Source organism: Aquila chrysaetos, chromosome 9, assembly GCF_900496995.4.
Source record: "Aquila chrysaetos chrysaetos chromosome 9, bAquChr1.4, whole genome shotgun sequence".
Taxonomy (NCBI): Eukaryota; Metazoa; Chordata; class Aves; order Accipitriformes; family Accipitridae; genus Aquila; species Aquila chrysaetos.
Genome location: NC_044012.1, coordinates 17978174 through 18004266, shown reverse-complemented (window position 1 = coordinate 18004266; position 26093 = coordinate 17978174).

Below are 26093 nucleotides of genomic sequence, written 5' to 3'. Positions count from 1 at the left end.
TTTTAGTTCTAGCAAAAATTAGGAAAAGATTTCTAGTAGGCCTCAATGTCCAGAAGGAAGAAATCCCCTTCTCTCTTGCTTCTGTCATCAGTTCACTTTGGTTTTGGGACTGTCATTCTGCACTTTGAGAATCTAAGAAAATCTCAGACATCTCAAAATCATAACGTTAAGTAATTTGTCCCTTTAGAAGCTACCCTCAAACTGTATAAAGGGGAATAGTGGTGTCAGCACCATTTGTTTAAAATCCTCTTTTAAAGACAAACCCCTCCCTTTCCTAGATTGTGTAGCACAGTTTAACACTAGGTGAGAAGAAAAGCTTCTTTCCTTGACATAATATTTCCATTTTTCTTGTACCTATACCAAAATGTTCTAATTCTCTTCCCCTTTCCCCCCTCCACGCCCTCCCAAAGCGTAAAGCGCCTGTGCCCGGGCCTTAGAGAAGTGTCTTTACTTGCCTACTTTTCATCCTTTATTTCTAAGAGTATTAAATGAAACAGAACATTTATCTGGAATTAAAAATCCCCTCTGTGGCTGCATGAAGGTTGATTTCTTTTCTCAAGATAGCAGATAATAAAGTTTCACCTTCTCTTTTGGAATGTTTCTTTTATCATCTATTGGCAAGTTTGTGATTTTAGTTCTTGCTTTTTGTCTCATTTTTCAAACTCTGAACCACTGTACAATCAATCATTTTTCTTGTCATTGAGTTGATAATAAAATTTTACCTGCTCACAATTTTGTAGCCCTGTTCAGGGTTTATTGCAAATGTGGTAGATATTCAATACACTTGTTGGCCTACAATGATCTTGAAGCGTGGAAATTTAAACTGGACATTCATGATGTAATCCTATTAAGTTTATTAGAATGATGGTTTGGAAATTGTAGTGCATTTATTAGGGTTTTCTTAATGTGTTCTTTAAAAAAAAAAAAAAAACAAACAAAAAAACCAAACCAAACCAAAACCCCCCAAAACCAAACCCAAACAAGCAAACCTTCCCCCCTTCCCAGTTCTTAAGAAAAGGGTCTTGCAATATGTATGGGTGTTTTTGAACTAGATAGCGGCATACAAGGTACAGGGCAGATGTAGTTTCAGACTTCAGCATGGACTAAAAACACAGCAGCCTTCTCGGAGCACTTTCTGATTGTTCAGGAGTTAGCTGGTACTGACTGAAACATGTCTCTCTAATCTTGCCTGGATGCGCAGAGAGCTGCAATCAGCTTTCCTAATTTCAGGGTAAGTGCACTTTTCTTGAATTGTTTAGGACAGGTGACACTAAAGTGTGCCTCCTGTGGAACCTTCACACAATGGGCCCAAGCTAAAGTCCCTCCTCTGGGGAAAGCTTGCTTGCAGCTTGCTGATTTTGGCTCTCACCATATTTTAGGCCTGATGGTACCTGCTGTTAGGAGGGTGTTGGCTATTAAAAAGGGCCTTCAGAAGCTCAACTCTGCATACCCCAAGTATCATGTCTCCAACTCAATGAGTTTTAACGACATTAAATATTAATGCCAGGTTTTTTTCTTCACTGAGCAGCAACATAGCTGATTGTGATGGTTTTGGCTGGGATTGAGTTAACTTTCTTCACAGTGGCTAGTATGGGGCTATGTTTTGGATTTGTGCCAAAAACTGTTGATAATAACAGGGATGTTTTCGTTACTGCTGAGCAGTGCGTACATAGAGTCAGGGCCTTTTCTGCTCCTCACCCCACCCCACCAGCGAGTAGGCTGGGAGGGGGCACAAGAAGTTGGGAGGGGACACAGCTGGGACAGCTGACCCCAACTGACCCAAGGGATATTCCAGATCATAGGATGTCATGCTCAGTATATAAAGCTGGGGGAAGAAGAAGGAAGGGGGGGGATGCTCAGAGTTATGGCGTTTGTCTTCCCAATTAACTGTTACATGTGATGGAGCCCTGCTTTCCTGGAGATGGCTGAACACCTGCCAGCCCATGGGAAGTGGTGGATGAATTCCTTGTTTGGCTTTGCTTGTGTGTGCGGCTTTTGCTTTACCTATTAAACTATCTTTATCTCAACCCACGAGTTTTCTCACTTTTCCGATTCTCTTTCCTTATCCCATTATGGGGGAAGAGTGAGCGGCTGTGTGGGGCTTAGATGCCAGCTGGGGTTAAACCATGACACTGATGTAGAGGTTTCTTACTGGCTAAATATTCAGCAGAGCCTCAAACTGCTTTCATTTTTCAAAAAGCTCCAATAAATTTCAGATTTTTGGATTATTAAACAACCATTCAGATTATTAGCTAATAATTAACAATATGGAATAATTTATGTAGATGTAGACACAAGACTTAATTTTGCTGAAATGCTCTAAAATGCGACCTGTCCACCAAGGAAAAAGTCTTTAATCAATTCACAAATCACGTGATTTGACATGGTGGTTAAATCCTTACCTGAGAACTGGGGAGCTGAGCGCCCAACATCTGCTGCAGGCTGAGAGGGCTGTTCTGGCAGCAAACCAGTAAGGGGTACTAAGTATTTATTTTAAGATGTATTTTAAGAATGTAAGTGTGCAGTCTGTGGTTTTTCAGATGTTGATCTTCTCCAACTGGTGATATTCAGAGAGGGAAAGCAGTTACTGCTTCACAGAAGAAGGAAATTTCCACAGATTGATGATGTCTTCTCACAATGTCCTGCAGTCACCATTTGCCTTCTGCGTTTCTAGTCCCTGAACAATACCATGCTTGCAGGCATAATGAGAACAGAGCACCAATGTCAACTTTTCAGTTGTTCAAAACTTGTAATTTCATCCCCAAAAGGTGTTTTCTTATGAGAAAGGAAGCACACTTTTTTCTGCAAAAAGCGTCCTGTCTGCCAGAGAGAGACTGAACACTTTAGCTAAAAAGGCATTCCTTGCTGGAATAATCAACTTTGTTTGTTTTAATTAAAACTGACTTAGTGCTTGTGAAAGCTGCTGGGATTATAGTACTAGAGGAAAATGAATAGTTTTGCTGAGTAATAAACTTGTGTGAGAAGGTAGTTGTGGTTGCTATTCTTCAACTCAGTTCCAAAGAAAGAACCAAATTAAGTGCACAGTATGTGTTACTGATAATTGAGAGAAGATAGTTTATCATGAGTTTTTCAACTTAAAATAACCAGTTTGCTTTCCATCAAATATATTCTGAGGGGAATTAATAGCCACCTTTCAATAAACTGGTTAGAAAAATGTAAGCTGTGCTTGAGGAGTTATTATTTCAGTTTTCAGTGGTGGCAGTTTAACTGTAAATCAGTGTGCAAAAGTGCATGCAGGCATCTGAAGACATGGCTTATTTTGTTGTATGTGGGAAAGATATTGACTTTGTGTTCTACAGCTTGAATATATCTATCTTTCTATATGTGCAGCATAAATATTACAGCTGCAGTGGTTTAAAATTTTTGAATATAAAGTGTAGGCAAGGAATTTTTTATTGGCTTTTCACCAATTTTCTGTAAGATAGAAATATTCTGTGTCTGCCAGTTCATTTTAATGAGGTTTTGCTGCAATTGCTAGTGAAATCTCCCTGTATTGCAAAAATCTGATTTATGTATGACAGTGGAGTGTGTGAGTTGCAGGTCAAACAGTAAATATTCTACCTGCAGCTAGGATGGTATTGTGTTTACGGCATTATCTTTTTATTTATCTGTGTTCCAATATGACGCCCATACTATGTTTTCTGAGCATCGGGTTTAATTTCTGATGTTAATGTAGATTTTCAGGGTGACTTTTAGTTAAAAATCTTTCAGCTTCAGTTTCCCAGTTTTTAAATTTAGATAATATTTCCATATGTTAGATGGTGTCAGGACTGTGAAGTTCCTATTTGTCAGTGCTACAGGAGAAATAAGGGACAGAGAGCAAATACCAAAGTTACTGAGAGCGAGCTTTGGAAACACTAACAGGATAAAAAGCAACGACAGCAGTTGCTATTGTCATTTAAATTTTATTTTAACAATGAAGTTTGAAATTATAAAAGAAACTGGAATGCACAAAGAAAAAGCGTAATTTATATACGACATATGGTGGTTGGTTGATGTTTCTATGAATGCTCATAGAATTTGAATTGTCTCCTGCTACCACTGGGAAGTTCTAAATAGGAAACGGTTCACAATGGCAGTAACCATAAATAAGTTTTACTTCTGTTCATATTGTAATCAGAAAAATAACAACATATTAAAATGCCAAGGCTGAATACTGGAGTGGCAAAATCTCCTTTAAACTTTAAAAGAAAGGTTCTAATACCATGAGATACATTTTAGTTTGTACTTTGCAGATCGTATCACGTTTCACGATTTAGTTTGCTATTAGAAGGATGTTATGCTTTAGACAGCGGCTGTACCTAAGCACATTGTTGTGCCTCCAAGTTTAAAGGAAAGTTGAGGGTTTCTTGGGCGTGGAAAAACCAACAACAAACCAAACCTCATCACAGTTACCTTTGAGACCTTTTTCCCTTAAGTTAGAATGCTCTGTATGGTTTCTCTTAAAGTGATTTGTGACACTTACTATTTTATCAGAAGCGGTCATTCTGCTGATGAAGTTATTCAGAGCTCCAGTGAAGGCAACTCTGAGATTTTCAAGTTTGCACAGTGACTGGAAATGGATGCTCAATGCTAACAATCTCCCCAGCCACAGCCAGATTTATTACCCGTTCTTAAATGCTCTTATTCTCTCTCTCTTGATCCCAGAATACTGACCTAGTTAAAGTCTTGATCCTCAAGGCTTCAGTTATTCTGTATGCCTTGTCTAGTTTTTCCTGTATTGGCTGACAAGTGTGCTTATCAGGAGCAACCCGAGTTCACAATGCCAGTGATGGGATACTGGTACTGCTTAGCAAAGCTTTATCAGCGCTGGGACATACCTCTGAAAAGCTCACCCTCTTGATATCAGATTGAATCCACAGTTTAGTGAATGTTGCAGTGTCCATCTTTTTGCAAAAGCTTATCCTCAGTAACAATTCAACAAATAACACGATATATTTTGTCCACATCAGGGAAGACTTTCTGTCTATGCAAGCAGGTAGAAGATGTAGAGAAGGAAGGTATGGAAGAGAGATTAAAGAGACTAGGGAAGGAATCAGTTTATAAATGCTATGATTAATCCCAGTTTAAATGACTGGAGAATGCAGTGGGTTTGCATTCTCATTAAGTTTTGCTGAGTATTTCTACTGTAAGGTGACATTGGGCTTATATATTCTAAATCTGTCTTCAAAAGACAAAATATGGTCACAGTATTCTGTATATCTCCTTTTGCCTCAAGGCTGCTTATTTGAGAAACCTCATGTACAAGAATGACAGTGGTCTTATTCCTGTCTTCCAGACTAACAAATCTTCTCGGTCATGCATAAGCCATCTCTGGTTCTCTTTAATTTACAGTATTTAGAAACAATCGAAGTCTCTGTTGATGACTCAGTCTCATCCTTGAATATCCTGAAATTCCCAATAGCTGAAATGGGTGTTGTGGGGAAACTCAAGGATTTATCTTTCAGTAGCATTCATGTACATGGTAGAGACAACTTCAGCAGAATTTGTGAGACTATAGTGTCTTATGCCTCTTCTATTAGTGCTAAGCTTCTAAAATTAAACACACAAAAACTTCCAGGGATAATTCATACTGTATAAAGTTACAAAATAAGTTTTGCTTTGCCCAATAGTTTTGCTTTTCAAACAGTTTCTGAAAGCTAGACTTGCAAATAAGCAGACATTTTAAAAGTAGAGTTACAATACTGTATTTTTCAACACTATTTTCTGCACTCTCAAACCTGTAGAGCTATTGCCTATAAAAGCATGCACTAAAGCACTGTATTTTTTGTAAATAAATAAAAATAGTAATTTCCTTCATTTGAATCAACCAAAGGTAGAAATCATTTTGATGTAACTCCAACCACACAATAAACTTGTCCATGGAAATATCAAATATTTTAAGAGAGTTTTTAGAAACAAAGAGGAAAACACTGCAGATAGTCATAGACTTAAAATTATGGTATTATGCAAAGGTTTTAGGGTGTATTAAGCACACTTGAGCATTCAAGCAAAAATCACAATGAGAAAAGAATCCTCAGGTAAGGTACTTAAGCACCATTAGCAAGGCTGGGCTTACACTGTACCAGTTCTTCCTGCTGGGTTATTCTTTTCATTCTTGTGGCCCAAACTGACTATTTTTCTATTCACTACATAGAAGAAAAATATTTTTTATGCTTTATTGTATTTTGGGGAAAAAAATTCATTTTTTGCGACTTCACTAGTAGCACTTGGGGGGTTGAGGTAGCACTACTTTCCTTTAAGATTTTATCTAGTAATTTCATAGAAATTGAACTTACAAGGAATGGTGTTGAACTCTAGGAATAGGGCACAAGGGTCCCACACCTACAAATATATTTGTAGGGATTGCTCACATAGATTGATCTTAATTCTTGATACGTAATATATGGGCAGTATCTCTAATGGAATAACCATGAACATTTTCTCACCAAGGGCTTAAAAAAAAAATTCATGTGCAATTGCATGGTATGACTGTATAACTGAGACTCAGTGAAACTGATGCCAGCTTTTGGTATGGAATTTTATTAAGCTTCTGTTTCTCAGAACAAAACAGAAATCTGACAAAAGCAGCTTCATGTATTTTCCTTGACTTGTATCAGTTTTCTTCAGTGTTACAGCAGAGGCAGGAGCAGGTGCTGGTTTAAAACCCTTTAAAGTTTTTCCTTCTCACCGTGATGATAAAACAGTACAAATACTGACTGCCTGTCACATATCAAGCAATTAAGATACCAAATTGCCCATGAGATGTTTGTAACAGGAGATTTTAGTACCTTGGCTGTTTTAATACCTAGATACTATAATCTGTGCTCTCTTACCTGCTGTAAAATGAAGGTAGGGCCCAGTATTTGAGTATGTTCCAGGCCAGGTATAAACTGAGTTTTAAAGCTCAAATTTGCACATTTTTTTACATGCATTTTTGAGATAGATGATCAGGAGGGACAAACACTAGGATTTACAGAAGAGCATCGGAAGCTTTTCTCCGTGTAATTTTGTACCTGTTCCCATGATAATTGTCAATAAATCCGTGTTGAGGAGTTCCCTGAATATGTCATAGTTCCTTTTGTTGTGTGTTTTGCTGTCTGAAGAAAAAAAAAAAAAAGAAAGAAAAAAGGGCTGTAGAAGTGAGCTATCTTGTTAGAAAACAAAGGTTTTTAAATGGAAAATGGAAGCAGGCATGTGTAACGGAGCTGGTAAGGAAGGACAGTTAAGCAAGTTTGGGAAGAATAGGAATAGGAAGTTCCTATTCAAAGAATAGGAACCCATAGTTAACCAGAGAAGATCAGGGAGAAGGACAAAGGGGCTATTCCTTGGCTAGTTCTGATTCTTAGCAGCCAAAGAATAAAGCGACATTGGACTGTGTCATAGAATTGTCGTGGTTTAACCTCACCCAGCAGCTAAGCACCACGCAGCCGCTCACTTACTCCCCCCCACCCAGTGGGATGGGGGAGAAAATCAGGAAAAGAAGTAAAACTCATGGGTTGAGATAAGAACGGTTTAATAGAACAGAAAAGAAGAAACTAATAATGGTAATGATAACACTAATAAAATGACAACAGCAATAATAAAAGGATTGGAATGTACAAATGATGCGCAGTGCAATTGCTCACCACCCGCCGACCGGCACCCAGCTAGTCCCCGAGCGGCGATTCCCCGCCCCCACTTCCCAGTTCCTATACTGGATGGGACGTCCCATGGTATGGAATACCCCGTTGGCCAGTTTGGGTCAGGTGCCCTAGCTGTGTCCTGTGCCAACTTCTTGTGCCCCTCCAGCTTTCTCGCTGGCTGGGCATGAGAAGCTGAAAAATCCTTGACTTTAGACTAAACACTACTTAGCAACAACTGAAAACATCAGTGTTATCAACATTCTTCACATACTGAACTCAAGACATAGCACTGTACCAGCTACTAGGAAGACAATTAACTCTGTCCCAGCTGAAACCAGGACAAGAATATACACACCAGATAGAAATTTGTTGTGTCTCTTTAAGTTTCCAGTTTTTACTGTTTTCCCCCTGTTCCCAAAAGAGATTTCATTATGAATACAAATAAATTTTCCTCATCCTAAACCACACTAGCATGATCTCTTAATAAAACTGGGGTGTAATATTTGACTGCAGTTTTGGATAATCAGCTCAATTTGAGAAGAGTTTGCAGTGATATAGGATGATACATCCTATATATTGTCATCCAAGTTTGTATCATGAAAAAACATGACTCTTCTGTGACTCCAGAGGTCCGGAGTAGCTGGAAAGAAAAGTGCATCTGAGTGATCTTTCTGCAGCCAATTAGCTAGACTGGCAGCAGAATATTTTGGGAGTTAACTGATAGTTATATAAAAGGTTGAGTTTGACTGAGAAACTGTTTTGCAAGAAGATAAGGACCTCCCTAACTGAAATGTCATCTGGGTGACAACCTGGCTGTGTTGGTCAGAACAGTCTATAGTGATAAATAGAGAGGAAGGGGGAAAGTAAAATGAGCACTGGTTTAGCATGTGTATTGGGGGGTGGGGAGGTGGTGAAAAGGGAAGAATTGAGAACATGGGATGTAAAAAAAAAAAGGGGGGGGGGGAGATAAATAATATAACTGACAGTGCTAGAAGCCAGCATGATATTCAAGAGACGCAGTTGTTCATATGTGGGCATATATTCAACCTAGCTGGGAAGATCAGGTGACTCTAGTGTTAAATCAGTTGCTATAAATTATTAAGGAAGAACCTGTGGCCAAAAGGGAAGTAGTGTGTCTGATGTTCTATTAAAAATAGCATTACCTTTTTGTCCAAGTGACTGCCAATTCAGATCCAAATGATTTCTTAAATAAATAAATAAACTGTGGATCAATGTTTTAACAAGTCAGGATTTTGGTCAGTGTCTACTGGAGAGATGTGCCATGTTTGGGGAGCAGAATGTCGCTCAAACATTCAGATGGTATGTACAGGAAGACTGCATTTCCTTCATTGCCTCTTCCCATCCTCTTGTTTCTAGAACTGATGGATATCAAATGCAATGAGTATGGATTCAAAACAAGCAAGTGGGTTTTCATTTGACAGTGAGCTGTGGAATCCTTTGCAAAAGGCTTCTGTGAATGCTGAAAGTTTATGTGAGTTGTAGGGGAGATTTACAAGGTTGTGAAAGAAGCAAGTGTGCTTTTTAAGTGAATAATAATAGTAAGTAAATAAAGTAGAAATGTGCTGCATAGAAAATAGGAAATCCTTTAAGTCATAGCAAGTCTGAAGCAACTCAGTGTTCATTAAAAAAAAAAAAAAAATCTATATTTAGCCTCATGTTGATTAAAACAAATAAAAACCTGGCTGGCTACACAACTAAAAATATATGGTCACTTAGGTAAAAGTTGTCATAAGATACTATAAATAACATGTAAACAACATAAATTTGAGCAGGTAGCACATGTCTGGTGGTTCAAAATGATTGATTTCCCCGAACAATTGTAAGCTAAATTACTGGGAATAATGTACGTTAAATAAAACAAGGAACTGTAATCAGGCGTTCCTTAAAACATTTTTCTAGAATGTCCGAAAGCTGCATTCAAGAGAAATGGCAGTACTAGCTACAATATTAACCTAAGATGTGAAAGCAAGTATAAAGATATAACAAATAATCTGACAAATGTTAAGATAACTGCTGCAAAACTATAAGGAAAGGAAATTGGCAGATGATTCTAAGACAGTAGAGCTATAGACCATAAGAAAAGATGAATTAGGAATAATCAAGATTCTAACAAAAGGCATTGAGCCACTACAAGATGGAAGTGATAGAACTACTGTTGATCAGAATTTTTCTGCTTAGGGAAGAAAAAGATAATGTATTCATCAGTCGGTGATAAGGAAATACTGTTTGATTTGGTATAAGGAAGAACTACAAAGGATAACGAACAGCTACTAAAGCTGGATATCTTAAAATCCGCTCAGAGTTTTAAAACCAGCTGGGAAGCTTTCTGGATCATCAATTTTGATTTTTAGTAAGTCTTGTAACATAGAGGAAATTTCATATGAGTGTGAGAAAGACAATGTTCTTCCAATATTTTAAAGAAGGGTAAATGGGATGATCTAGATATTTATAATCTGATATAATCAGTTTATAATTAGGAAGTAGATCCATTTTGTCAAACGTTTGGGTAGCTGCCAGATCATAGTGGTTGTTTTTTGTTTGTTTTCTTTCAAGAATTAGAGTAAAACAAGGTGATTGAATTCTGGTTACGTTTCAGTAGAAATAATCATGCAAATACTTTATAGGATTTTATTTTCTCCACTTGGATACAAAATCACACTATAGTATTTTGTGGAAATTTCAACCACGTATCTGCTAAGTAGAAATTAGATTTTTTCCTGAACTGGGACAAAACTGTAGAAATAGGTTTGGATTACATAATTCATACAAACTTCTGAAATTTGTAGAGGAAACTTGTGCTTCCCACTGAGACTCAATGTACTTATCTGTTTAAGATAAAGATGAAAGTGCTGGATATGATCTCCTGAGATTTTGGTGTTGCTATTCCCCTGATTTGCTCCGTAGTAACAGAAATTCCTGTATGTTTCTGTCTGACTTTATGGAAAGGAATGAAGCAAGACACAATGTCTGTGCAATTACATGTGTATCGTTTGTAAAACAAAAACAAAACCCAAAACCACAGCAAAACTCCCAAAAACCAAAACCCCAGTCCCTAGAGAATTTATTACTGGTTCAATATTTATGGCTGCTTTAGATATAACATTACAGTTATTCTGCAAACAGTATTAATGCATATCATTTGTTTAGGCTGCTCTTTTTCCAGTCATCTTCTTTCTTTTCTATTAGCGAAAAACCAGTTTAGCTTCATTTGTTGCTTGGCAAATTACTTAGACACTCCCATTGAGAATTTGGGAAAATCAGTATGGTTCATAGCTGCATCCTTAGATACCTAATAGTTTAAAGATGTGGCCTCAGGTATGTTCAGCTGTAAGCCCCAAAGCTTGCGTGCTTTATAACACTTTGTTCAAGAACCCAATTTATCGAGAACTTGCAAAGGTACAGGCATACACATTGCATAGAAATTTAGCCCTGCTATAAGCCTCTGCTGCAGAAATTTCACTTGGCTTTTAGATCTTGGTAACTAGACATGAATGATGGTTAGTTTAGCGACACAGATACACACTTTACAGCCTCAGTAGGTAATGGAGAGAAAGGAGACATTGTAATTTCTTTGGGAAGTGTGGAGGAGGACAGGAACTACTACAGAGAAGAGTAATAGGATTTCATTGATGAACAATAGTTATGCCCATACTACAGTGATTTGAATATCTATTATTGCACTTTGGATATTTGTACAACTTGTACTACAACTGATCAACTGCCATTTTCATACCTCTCAAATTGTGTTTAAAGTTAGAATACTGAAATAGCTGTACTTTTTACATGTGATCCAAGCATAGTAGAAATCCAATACCAGTACAAGGAGCTGGTGAAAAGCACATCCTATCATCTTTTAATATTAAATATGCAGTTTTGAAAACTGCTGAAAACTATTTCCAGATCAAAACAGTTCCTAAAACTAGAACTAACGTCATAATTTGCCTTATCACTCTCTAACTTCAACAGAAATGTTTGCTACCATTTTTTGACCTTTGATTAGCATCTCTTGTTATGTAAATGAAGAGAAGGCCATGTAAGAAGCTGGCTCTGCTGTGCATTTACATAATGATTTGCTTTCCTAAGATGGGCATTTAAAACCAAATAGTTTTAAAAATTCTTTTGTGTAATGGCTGTCCCTTTATTTAATGTTTAAAGTTAAGAGGAGTTGAGCGTTCCATTCTTGTAAAAATTCTCTTTAAACATTACCTCTGTAATTTTCAGGGAAACAAAACCTGCAGACTTTAAACAGTTCTTCTGAAAACAAAGCTAGCAGGATTCTTATTATATACAACAGAAGAGAACGGATAGAAGGCACACAGTATCCACATTAATAGTTACTGTGGTATGGGCCAAGATTAATTCTTTTTTAAGTTGGTAGAAACAAATTCTTGATGAATGAATGCCTGCAGCAGACATGCCGATAAAGGAAAAAGCTATATGAGTTTTCTTTTGGGGGGAAAAAATGTGAAATGTAATCTCTCTGAAATTTCTCAGGGAATTCTTTATAAAAGATGTTTTGTATGCAGAGAGATTACATGCCAGAAATGCAAAATGAAGTACAAAATAAGCCAAATAACGGTGAACATCCTAAATGTAGAAAATAATATATAATGCATGATACTTTAAATCTCATTAAAAACAGAAGCATATGTAACTTCCTAGCAACCAAACCTCCAGAGTCTCCCTGGAAAGATGTTCCTTCTCTAAGGGCTCCCTTGTATAAGTGCTTTAATAAATGAAGCACATACGGAAAGTATATCAGTGTTCCCTGTGTGTGGAATATTTCAGTATTCTCAAAAGCCTCATATATGATTGTATAATTTCCTAATCTGATATAATCAACACAAAAACTCTACATTAAATTAATGTTCAAGATCTAATTTTAGCCAACAAGAGCCATGACAACTAGGCATAAAGCTGGTACTCCATCCTTAACTTCCCTTTTGCTCTACACTGAAAGCAGTGTCCCAATATGGTCTTAGAGAGCTCTACGCTGATTGAGATGCCATCTCCTGGCTGAGCTATAAAACCAAGCTGCAGACTTATTGTGGTTATTCAAGATGCTATAGTGACTGTTTCCTGGCCCAAATCCAACCCTGGTAATTATAGTTAAATTTTGTAATTTCTCTTTCCACTTTCATCTCAATAGGGTATTCTTCCTTGCCGCCTGTCCTAGACTGCTGTGTAGTGTTAATGTGGGCTGTTAAACAGCTGCTGTGTTTCTCACTGCAAGTGGCTCCATTTCAGTGGTAGGTAAATGACTATATTGTACAGTGCCTTGAGAATTTGCAGGATAAAGGACACTTACTGTTTTTATTTTGCCACTTGGTGCCTGTTTTATTGGGGTCTTGCCTGGTAGGTATTTCTGTATGACATACGTATGTGTTTCAAAGCCTAAGAACAAGGCAAGCCCAAGAAGAAATAACTGTCTTGATTCTTAATGTCCTGAGTGTTGAGAATTTTATCTAAGACTGTGTATGTTGGTCTGTCAATTTTTTTTTTGAAGTTGTATCTGCAATCCTAATCAATGGAATGTAAAATATAACCCTGCATATAGATCCAATTTCTATTGTAAAAATCGTGAATTTCCATGCATGGCCTGCACCCATTTTACATACTAGCTCCAAAAATGACACATTCAGAACAGGGGATGGATTTTTTTTTTTTTTAAGGCAAACATTATTTTTAAATGTTTTTAAAAAAATAAAAGCCTTGAAGAAGCAAAATCTGAAACTGAACAGGTAATAAATTCCCTGATACGTTTAAGTTTTATATAATAACCTGTGAGTCCAGTATCAGCAAAATAATCATAAATGCATTCATAGTATGGGGCATTTCTGCTGAACTGCTAATGGTTGTTCCAAGTCATGATACGATATCAATGGAATGGAGAAAATTCTCACATTCGTAAACATGTGAGATTTTACGGGCATTCTGTTTGTTCCCTTAGACATCACACAATGTCAGTGCTACTGCATTGGACACTTCTGTTGACATCTTACCAGGCTCATGGGTCCTTTAAATAGGATATGAAGGCAATGGGATTATTAAGATTTTGTCTGAACATGTTACTGTCTTTGCAGATACAGTAATAGCTCTTTGAAAACTACATATTCTGTGTGTGAAGATCCCTTTTTGAAGATAAATGACTCAGGTTTTTGTTACAATAGTGAAACAAAACTATATAACTAGAAGCTGGCATTTAAATTGTCAAATCCAGGTTCTTGTAATTATAAACCTGAAATCTTCTTTTAGCTGTTGTTGCTAATTGAAAGGAACAGTTTAGCTGACAAATGCTTTTTTCTTTAAGGCAATTAATTCATACTAATAGCAAATATGTCGCAGCATTCTTCACTCTGATATGAGTTAAAGTGGCCAAACTAGAAGCTCCTAGAAGTCCAGCTTATATTGGGATGTTGACTAACCTTTAGCATTGCAATCCATTCAGACCAGAGCATGATGTTCATTTTGCCTTTAAACCTTCCAGCTAGCTACAAGTAGCTATTCTTTACCAAAGCCTTCAGCTGGTTTTGTATCAGAAACTACAATTGTCTCATTAGTACAGACAATGAATGTTAGTTTCATCAGTTTCTATCCTTAGCCTACATTTTGGCAGGTCTATTTAAGTGTATGTCTCGCATATTTATCTCACTCTTTCACTAAATGCGTTTAAAATTTTGACTTGGCTTATGGATGTTTGCTCTTGGTGTTAGTGTAATGTCCATACGTCTAATTGATAAGATATAATGCATTTTTTGTAGCTTTAACCAGTCATTTAAAATAAATAAGATCATAATTATCAGTTTCCATTTACCCATTTATTAAATAACAATGTTCACACTGAGCAGTTTGATTTTGTGTTACAATAAGGCAGTCTCTACATGATGACAGATGGTGTTTCATTTTGCCGACGCTGTGCTAAAGTGCTGTGAGTTGTGATGTGTTTGATTTTATTAGAGATCAGATTTAACACATGCATGCTACATAACTGCAATAGCATTCCCATTTCTCATCTGTAGGAGAAAATGAAACTGTGATGAAATGTAATATACTCACCCTCAGGCAGAACTAGTGGGATTGGGAATTGCAACATAATAAATCTAATGGATATTGCACTACAGGACACTAGAAATTTACTGTTATTATGTTCAGGGAAGGAACTTGGTTTTGTAAAACTCACTTTTATTTCACTGGCATCAGTGCAATTTCACATTATTTAACCATTATATCCCAACAGTTTGCTGCATTGAAAAAGTAACCTAAGCTTAGAGGAACAGAGGAGTAAAAGAACCTAAAAGGGAAAATACAAATTCTGAATAAAAAAATGACTGAAATTATTAAATGCAAATTACTGTCTGACGAAACAGTTATAGTGTAGTTAATAATGTGTTATCACATTACGCATGTTTAAACTCCATTTATCATTTATAACAGTAGACCATTAAATATAAATATTACATATTCATACAAATTAAAATCCCCAATTTATTTCATCAAAAACCTTTTGTACTTGAACTCTATTCAAGTTTAACAGGTATCAAGAAATAATATTTATTTTTATGTGACCCTGGAATATGTGCTTCTCTAAATGTTTATGTTTCTCCTGACATTCAGGAGGTACTCTGCTTGGTCTAGTCCAGCATATCTGTCAAAAAGGCTTTCCTAGAGCACACAATTTTATGTATACCTAAACTACTTTAAGGAACCAGGGATCCTAATTAGAAGTGCATCATGGCAATTCCATCAAGAAAAAGGAAGAGGTATTCTCGTTTAACCATAAGCTAGTAGGTTTGGCATGTTGTAAAAGTGTATTGAATAAGTAAGTTTCTCACAGTCTCAAACACATGTTCTGAACGTTCCTGGGTGTATCTGTTCGCTCACACAAAACTCAACGTACCTTTCTAAAACATGAGTACACAGGGTATTTAATTTGCCTTTTACATGCCAGTTGAAAAGTATGTTTTCAGAGGCCTTTAAAAAATTGAAACGTTTTTTTAAAGCACGCATTTACCCAGAGTGCAACTCCAGCACTTTGTTTTTGTTTTCCAAGATGACATTGGTCCTGTTAACTAGAAATGGTCTAAGTGAACTGAATGAAGGACATCGATTTTCTCCTGTATGTACTAACACTTTAACCCTTAATTTCTCATGAAATGCATTACCTGCATTCTGTTTCAGAAAAAAGTGCTTTTAAATCTCAGAATCTTAGAGCCTGTGTCCCAGTTGAAATACTAATCCTTGTCATAACAGAGCTTGCTTGGAGGACTGCATTTAGCTCCCTGTCCCTTGAGCAGAAGCAGCAGAACACATCTACTGTGGAAAGTAAAGCCAAAGCTTTCAAGAGTAGCTGTTAATTTGGGATGTATCTATTCTTATATTAAATAGTATTTAGACCTTTTATTAAGTTCACCTTTTGTTTTTTAGTGCTTAGCATTATTGCTATAATCACACGAGTTGTAAAGTGAAGCTGTCAGTGACAACTGAATTTTTTGGGCCTGATCGCTCTTACTTCTTAGTAGTGGGGAACATTGAGCAGCCCTTTTGTGGAAAAGGTAATAAATCACATTAGGTTTAAAATAAATAAATATCACACAGCAGAGTAGAAAAAATTAACACACTGGGAACTAGAAACGCTATAGGAGTGCTTGAGCTCCCTTGAAAGGTGCAGCGCACGCTGAGGCAGCTGTTTGCCTGGTGGGTCACAAGGTGATACTGCTTCACGTTATGCTGGTGCTCTGTATATGCATACGGATTTGCCAGGGCGCATCTAGTGGGAGACAAGTAGCTACGCTCTCTGATTCCAAATGCCTTAATACAACACAGAATAATCAGTTGTACATTTTAGTACAACAGCTTCCTTTGAGAAATAGAGTTAATTTCTTCAAATGAAGAAACAAGCGGGATGTGGCATTTAACTTCTAAGTACAGCTGAAGGCTATGATACAGCTACCAGCTATTGTTCTCAAGTTGTGTGGGAGGCCAGAGAAAAAGCCAGTATAATCAATAATTCACACTTGGCACCACAGGCTTAAAAATACGTATACTTATGTATTTTATTAGTTTTTCTCATAAGAATCACAAATACGAGTAAATATACTTTTTTAAAAACCTGATGATGAGGTACAGAGAGGGTACTTTATTTCTTTCTTTTTATATACATCAATGCCATCAGCTTGGTGACAGGGTGTTTTGTGTATTTCTTGCACAGTATTGTTCCCATACTTGTTTATGGCTCCTAGATGCTATAGTATTAAAGATGTTTTAATTTTGATCGGCTAATTATCATGTCCTTTATGACATGTTAGACTTCTATTATTCTGTCACTTTCCATTATTCCTTTTAAGGAAAAATACTTAGCATAAGACAATTTTTATAGTTTGACAATTAAACATAGAAGCTATTTTCAGTTTGTTTAGTACAATTTAGTATTGATATAAAATTGTATGCCAATGTATTCTTGGGAAGATACACGTGTTGTGTGTGTGTGTGTATATAAATATATCTATAAAAATATTTTCCCAATTCTAAACTAAACTGAAAAATATCCCAAATGTTTCTACTATTTGCAAACAGTGAGTGCAGGTAATATGCTCCTAAAGGGTCAGCCTGTAGGCTTTTGTTAATTTTATGCTTCTGCTCTAAAGAAAAGTAAGGAAAGCAGGTGTAAAAAAGCTAGGTGTGTAAAAGGATTAATATTCTATATGGAGTATCCTCTTAACCACTGCTTTACCTTTTTACTTGTAGTATGGTAATCTCTCTGGCAGTAGTGCCACTTTGGTTGCATGAGTGCAGTGACAGTAAATCACATATATATCTATGAATTAATCAGTAGTCCTACAAAATACTCATTTTCTCTGTCAGGTGCACTGTAAACATAGTCTGTGATGCACTGTGTTGAGAGGAGCTCAATTATAATGTTAAATTTTTTGTTTGGCCAGCAGTTCAATATGTTAAGTGCTGGTCCCAGAGTGCTGGCAGTTAAAATACCGTATCGTTAACTGCTACTGAAATGAAGATGGTACAAATTTGGGCAATGTCAAGACAATGAAGCAGGACCACACTCAAATCGTAAAATCAGTTTGGATTTCCATCCCCATTTATAACTGATGGTCTTGGTGTGTAAACTGATTTAAAGATTAAAGTTAAAATATATGGGAAAAATACTGTCTTCAGTCAGTTTCAAAATCAAATTGCAGCTCAAGTGACTTGTCTTTCTAAGATTTTAGCTATTGCCAGGCAACTAGCAATGTAGCTCTCCCACTGTAAATCCCTGGGGTAGACAGGCAAAGCTGGTAGAAGTTACTGTTTGCTTCTGTGCCACTTAGTCCTGGGTATCAAGTCTGACTTCTACCTATTCCTCTTCTAGACAATGTTAAGTGGGGGTCTCAGTCTCAGGAGTGCTGGGGTCTGAGCACTGATGTCTGGTTTATTTTGGTTTTTTGGGGGGTTTTTTGTTGGGTTTTTTTTTTTTTTTTTTTTTGTAGCAAGTCCACAACGCAGAGAGCATCCTACCAGCTCCTATTCTATTACTTTTGTGTGATTCTGCTTGCAGTTAATTTACGTATTGGTATTATCATGTCTAACACAAGTCACGCTGTCGTCGCAAGATCAAAAGTAGTTAAAGACATTTTCTTTCACACCATGTGGGCAACATCCCACAATTGAAAAGGTGAAAGTATATAAAGCTTGATGAGTTTCATAGGGATCCATAGTGCCAGCCTCCCTCCAAACCAGTGCATGATGAGAGAATTTAAGGACAAAATCCTGTTGTGTCACTACTATGGCAATGTGGATGTTGGTCTTTTAAGGTTTAAGAAGGAGATTTGCAAAGGCGAAGCATCAGGAACATTTTTGGGTAGATGCTGTAGGGGCCTTGATTGTAAAGTCTAAAACTTTGTGGTAATTTCTTTTATATACTTGCATTTCTAATATGAAAAGCAAGTACAACAAACTGATTTCTTTCAGTTATGCTGGCTATTTAACTCCTTCCTCCCCACCCTCCCTTAGATCTGGAGGAACTAAAGTGTTACCAGATTAATAAGATCTCTCGCTATAAACACAGGATATGGATTGAAGTGGCTTCTGATGTTAGAAGGGTTTCTCTTATTTCAGATACCTGTTTCAGTGTCATGTGTTACTCGTAAGGGTACTTCCGTATTCTTTCTGGCATCGATTGGCTTCCACGACCTGAAGTAAGTAAGATCTCAGAGGATGCTATTTTAGATCCTCCATGTACCACACTTTGTTTGGTTTCCTCAACAATGTTACAGAAAGTGAATTGTTAAAAAAAAAGGGGGGCGGGGGGAAGGTATTCAGTGGAACATCAGCTTTTGAGTCAAAGATCAATATATTATATCCAATGGTTATATTTTTATCTTCAATAACCTACATTAAACTTTTTCTGTTGGTTCTTAGGCAAAAAAAAAATATATAAAAAAATCCAGCATATACTTCACTGCTGGAGCTTGTTCTTTAATTTAATTAAACTTTATTGTTGCATTTCCTGCCCTCCATCCCCTTCTCATTCAATATACTTCCCATTATCCCTTTCATTGAAATTACTTCCTTCTTTTGTCAGAAACTCTCCCAATACTTCTTCAAAGGTGGAAAAATAAAGGATTTTTATCAGCAATTTTAAAATGTTTTCTGTGTTGTATTCATTGTATTAAGAATCACAGCAGTGACTGAAAACCAAAAAGCCCAGTAATGGTTATTATTGCCTATACAGGACTGAAACTTGACAGGGAATCTGGGTAATGCCCTCACAATACCAAGCACTGATACTTTATTCCTTTTGTGTTTTGTACAGATCTCATCCCTACCACTGCATACAAAAGAGAGTCTCTGAAAAGGTGTCCTATTTATGAAGAAATGGATAGCCTCTACTTGAGAGGGTTTTTTCTTCCTTTTTTCAACTTTTAATTGCAGATGAAATAAAAGCACTGTAAATTGAATCTGATTTGCATGAAATTGCCCAGGCATGCTGGTCATGGTAGCAACTAGGGACTCCCTATTAACATGAACATTTACAATGTTGATTCTTCACCAAGGTATTCGTGGAAAAAATACAAGAGCCCTCCAGTGGCCAAAATAATACCATAAAACTTGGTGGTGCTTAACCAAAGCCTGTCTAAGCTCTTGGTAAGCTTGTGGTACTTAAGCAGGCTGTGTGCTGTGAACAAAGTTTATCACGCTGCTTCTCTTATCTTTCATTGTTATCCTTTGCTTCCTTATTTTGTTCACCCGCTCTTCTCAACTTTCACTTAGATTGATGTCTTTTCAAGAACAAATCTTATTTTCATTAGACATGTATTGTCCTTGCTCCAGTAGGGCTTCAGTTCCTGTATAGGGACTATCACTGCTCCTGTGATACACATGCCATAGTTATGTCATACCTTATTTTAGTGATACTGGAACTGTGTGTTATATGGATCATATTGTAATGTCAGCCTTTCTGTTCTTGAATTAGAATAATACTTTTCTACTTTTTAAAAAGGTGATGCTGATTGTGGAACAAACAAAACTCATCTGTATGCAGTTGTCAGGTTAAGATATCCGAGTTTTGGTCTATGATTTCTTTAAGACAAGGAATATGTCTCTCAGTTTGTTCTAGAAGAAAATATTACTAAAAATATTGCCTAGTATGTATTAAATACATATTTATCTTACTAATGGAGAATAAGACCTGATAGAAAAGATGTCTTAAAAATTTCTGGAAAGGTTTTGATTGCAGAAAGCAAATATTTACAATGGGAATTCACACAATGACAAAAGACAACTCTGTTCACTTGTGGATTATTACCTGTATAGCAGCATGTAATGACACTTTTTAGCTTCATAAAAATTAATTAGGTGCATGTATCTAATTTATGGTAAAGTGGAAAAGATGCTACTGATGTTTAACTTTACAGTACGGCTTAGCTAGTAGCCCATGCTGAAATTATCTTTCTCTCACCTCCTCCTGCAGTGAAAATGCACAGCAGGCAAACAACATTGAGTCTTTAAATGTCCAAAAGGCATAAGTTATTCCAAAAGGAATAAGTTTCAAATGTGTGGCCAACAGGGAGCTGTACCTTCCCTACATGGCTGCTGAAAGTAATTTCAAACCAGAACAGAAGACGTGTATCTTTCCTTTAGGTAAACTGGTTGACTTCCAAAAAGAATACTCAGGCCCTTGATAACAATATTGCTCAATACTATGAGCTTTCCCTACGTTCCTTCACTGGAGAGAACTGTTACGTAGCTGTTCTTTGCCTTTTAGCCATTCTCCATATGTAATATACCCGGGAAAGCAATTACGCTCTTTGTTTAGTGTGTTTCACTCAATGCGAGACACTTATGATACTCTCTACAAATAAATAGTATCAGTCAGCTAGAGAAGGTTTTGATTTAGTGGTAAGGTTGTAAAATCCCATAATGCATGTGTTAAATACAGTTGGAAACACAAGTGACCTATTTTGGAATGCTCTTAGAAACATAAAAGTCAGTACATCTTATCTATTTAAAATGCAGGGAATATATTTGTCCAAGAAACATGGAATTTGTGAAGTGTGGTAGATGCATACAATCAAGCAAATCTCTTTGTAGCTTTTTCTAGCAACCACTCAATATAGGAAGTTGTACAACCACCAAAGAAATGTCACAAAAGACAGAGTGAAGTAACTGACCTCTGAGATCTGTCTATAAGCTCATTTACAGGGTTATCTGTGCATCCCCCTGTATTTCATACATGTGATCGCCACTCAGCAAAGAGATGCTTGGATTTTAGTAGGCTGTTCTATGAAAATGCTGGTTCATTAATAGCAAAACCAGCAACCAAACACAAAAACTTCAAAGGCAAATGAGAAATTCTTAGGGAAGAAAATGTGACTTAGACTCCCATAAGTGCATTTGATTACTACAGGCAGTTATAGTCTTCACAATCTAAAAGACTGTAGCAGACATAGAAAACACACAAAGAAGTATGAGAAACATAATCAAAGGATCAAAGCGATGTCTATAGAATACTAAGCTTCTGTATGGAGGAGTGAGTTGAGGACTTTGAGACTGAGAAAGATGAGCAAAATAGATTTAACAGTTGTATTAAATTATGGGGTGGCTTGGAAAAAGCGAATAATTACTGTCAACTGGGTGGTTGAAAAATTACTTGCAGCAGGAGTCATATCTTCATGCCTTGTTCCACACATTATACTAAAAGTTAGAATAATTAAAAAAGTGACTAGATGCATTCATGTGTCTACTAAACACCAAGAAGCACGTGAGTTGCAAAATGCTGGAAGTTTTGAGAACATACAGAGGAATTATTGCTATCTAATTGTCCTACTCTTTGCGTTAGGGTAATCACCAAGACTGATTGGGAGGCTTTAGTAGACTTTTGGTCTGATTTGATATGTCTGTTTTCGGTAGTCAAATAATACAAGCCTTTTTTTCTATCTTGTTTCTAATGCTTTTTGAAAGAAGATATTTGTTAGTTGAGAGCCAGTTTCCACAAATCTTGCTATCTGCTGCAGTAGCTGCTGAAATTGCTGTTTTGGTTTAAGTTTAAGAAAAAAACCCAAACCAAAATGAACACCACCACACCCACCCCCCCCCCCGAACAAAACCCCCAAACCTGTACTTTTGCTCTGTTTTCCTATTTTTACTTTGCCACTGTAGGCTTTTCTATCAGTCAGTCCCTGCCTGGTTATTTAATACCAACTGTTCACCCAAAAACTTGAATCTTACTCCTGTCAGATATGACCTTGCTTCCCTAATCCTGTGTCCTATGTACATTAAGGGACATACGATGGTGACCCTGTTACAGTAGTCACAGTATGTTAAAGTCCACATCAGTGTCAAAGTGGTATTCTTGTAAAACGTTTCTGATAGTATTTATATATCAAGACAATTAAAAATAATAATTTATGGCAATTATGCCAACTCTTACCTTTCAATTTGGGCAAAAATGATCTTGTAAAAACTTACACTGAAAACAAGTTTCTAAAATACTTATTTTAAATCTTCACCTATAGCAGATAAGTGTACAGAAAGGGAGAAATCCAATGCTGGTTGTTAGCAACATTAATATACTTCTAGAACGTACAAGAACAATTGCTAATGATCCAGACTGCTTTTCACTTAGGTGTCACTGTATATTATTTTCTACTCATTCAGAAGAGTCTGGATAGGTTATAGAAACGTGGTCTTACAGCTTTGGAACAGATTGCAGATCCACCTTGTTTAAAATTGTGTCAGAGACTAATACCAGATGTTCCAGAGTAAGACCTAAATCCTATAATATATTTGATTTCTCCAGAATCCTAATAGTTGCTTCAGTAATGTTAAGGTAAAATTACTTTGCAAAACTTAGATGTGATAATCTATTGACATAATAACATGTGACAATACTGTTAACATTTTACATTAGAATGCAAATTTGATTGAGCTGGGAATATAATTGCTTTGGAGTGTCTCTTGGAGTTGGAAATGAAAGTCTTGGAGAATGTTAACAGCAGCATTGTAGTTGACATGAATGTAGAAAGGAATGTAGAAGTGTTGCCCTTTATCTTAGTTTCTACATGGAAGCTTCTGAAACTTTTTCTGCCATGCCTGTAATTATCTCTTTGGCTGATTTTATTTCCTATTCTACAGTAATCAGCTAAAGTAATTATTTAAATTGTGACAATTACTGTAGAATACTGTAGCGTTCTTTTTCAGCTATATAATTGTGAAATCCTGTAAGCACCAAATGTTCCCTGCGATCAATGTGCCAGTCTTGTGTTCAGTGTTTTCCACAACCTATTGATATCCAAGAGGAATTCCACTAGCAGAAAGTTGTGCCAATTAATGCGTTGGGGTTTTTCCCCCAAAAAACATTATTTGAATTTTAGAAATAATTTTAACCTTATTAAATTCAATATGTTTTTCCTTATTGTTCTATGAGACCTATGCGCTGAATAGCAATGTCTGGTTTAGGTTTCTTTGTGTTGTTATCTGTAGCCTTGTTTGTAAGTGTTGCATCATTTTTGTCATCCTAAATGTGTTTAAAAATGTCACTATTGTATTGCATTTAACTTTGGTGTCTGTGCATAACGTGAAAGTCAGGAGAAAAGCAGGGAATTCCCCTGGCTCTCTAGCTGCATTTGAATTTAATTTGGCCCTTTATCTCCTCTTTGTCTTCTCTATTTAAATTGCAAGCCTTTTGGAATGGATTCTCCTACATACTTAATTTGTAATGTGCCTAACAGTGTTGTCAAATGACCCTTAGTCTTTTCAATAATAAACAAGATTTATAATAACGTAAGTTTAAAGATAATCTGGAGACACAAAAGCCCTAATTATGCAAGGGGGGGTGGGCAGTTGGAAACCTTTTTTTTTTTTTTAAGCTTTTAATTTCTGTACAAAACAAATAGCATTAGTTTCAGATACTAGTCTTCAATTGTATATGAATTTCTGAATTTCTTACTACATAGTAAGAAAGATAAAGATGCACAAATATTAATTGTGAAGTTGTAATTGTTTCTCTGATATCTCTTGGCAATGTCATATCAGTTCAGCTGAAAAGACATCCAAGACCCTAAATAAAGGTAAATACATTTTGTGGGGTCGCTGAAGAAATTGAACTTTCTATTCTTGGGACACAGATGTTGAGGAAGTCACTAAATAACCACTGGACTTTCGGTAACCTGTGAAAACCTAACCCACATTTGTGTTTTTTGAAAAGCCTACCAACAAAAAACAGTGGTTTTGTTGTGTGGGTGACAACACTCTATGGAATTTTGATCAAATTCCCATCTCTTTTGTTGGCTTTCTACTGTATCTTACATTTTTTGTAACACAAACCAAGACAGCTTTAAGAAACAGATCTGCCCTGTCCATCTTCATAGATGGATGCCTTTAGCAGTGTTTAAATTCATCACTCATGCATTTTGGTGGGGGGTTGTTTTGTTTTGTTTTTTTAAGGTCACTTTTGAGTTTTACTGGTGTTAATTCTGAATTCATGAAACTAGTAATTTTCTACTGCTGTTTCATGATACCCTACATTGCCTCTCTCTGCTTGAAATTTCATATCCAATGTTCTTAATGCTAAGGTCAATTTTATTGATTCTTTGGATCTATTCTTCCATTGCATTTTTACTAGGCATATACAGAGAGGGTAACTAATCTTAATATCCTGTGTTCACAACTCTGTTTAGCATGAAATTGGTAACTGATATATTAATTATAATAATCTGTTAAATATACTTTACCTACATGTTAATTATAGCAGACCATTCTCATTTATTTTTCTGGGTAGGCTATTAATTCAACCCAGATGGTTCAGCTTTTTCAGACTGTAACACTCAGTGTTAACGGAATAAATCATGTTGCCAAGATACAGGAGCAAAAATGTTATCACATCTGAATAGGTTTTAAAATGATAGAACCATGAAAGAAACTTACCTTTTAATCAGGGAAGAAGCTTAGTTAGAGCAGGGTCAGTAACCCAGGCCTGGTTTGTAAGACAGGAAGCGTTACTTGGAAGTACAGGAATTTCTATTGTGTTCCAGAATATCAAATAGTTTGAGAAAAATACCTTTTTTCCTTCCCTAAATTAAGCAGCCTAAAAGACATGATGTAAAATAATTGTCTCATTTCACTTGAGAAAATATTGAGTACTGTTAAAAAAACTTCATGCTCCTTGGCAGAAGTAATTAGAATGCCATGTTTACTGTTTGCAGTCCCTGTTTAAAGGAAAGGAATCTGCATTAACTGCAAATAATATGTAAAAATGCTTCCCCCCTCACCTTTAATTAAAGCAGATATTGATATCAGTTCCTTCCTCTTCCACCTTTCACCCATTAGTGAGCTCAATATGCAGTTCTCTGCTGGCTATAAAGAGTAGGATTTTTACTTTGATGTGAAACACGTTTTAGGTGACACTTTGCTTCTTGAATACCTCACTTTTTAAATCAGTCTCCCTTCCTACACACATTCACACACGCCTCCACCATGTTTATTTGCACAGTATCTTGTGATTTTTGTTTTTTACTCTCACTGGACCTATTCTAGAGACATAAGCTGGATCATATTTGGGTATTTCAAAGCCCGCTACTTCCTCTAGATGAATGAATCAAGATAAACCTTTGTAAAATAAGATTAATGTCACCTTTAGCTTCTTTTTTTTATGATGTAGAATAAACAGTTGAATGATGGACACAGAGTTTTCCATTACAAAAACCTAAGTAACCTAGTTAGACTGAACATGCACTCAATTCTAAGTATAGAGAAACAGACTGTCCTCACTTTCTTACTCTGTTATAAGAAATAAATTGAATAGTAATGCTTTAAAGTGTATTATCTGCTCATATCCAGAAAGAGAATGATGAACTTGAGAAAAACTGAAACTTATATATCAAAATCTTCTTGGTATCTAGGTGTATTTTCCAAAACACTCTGTTAGCGTGGCAGAATAAAATAGAATGTTTT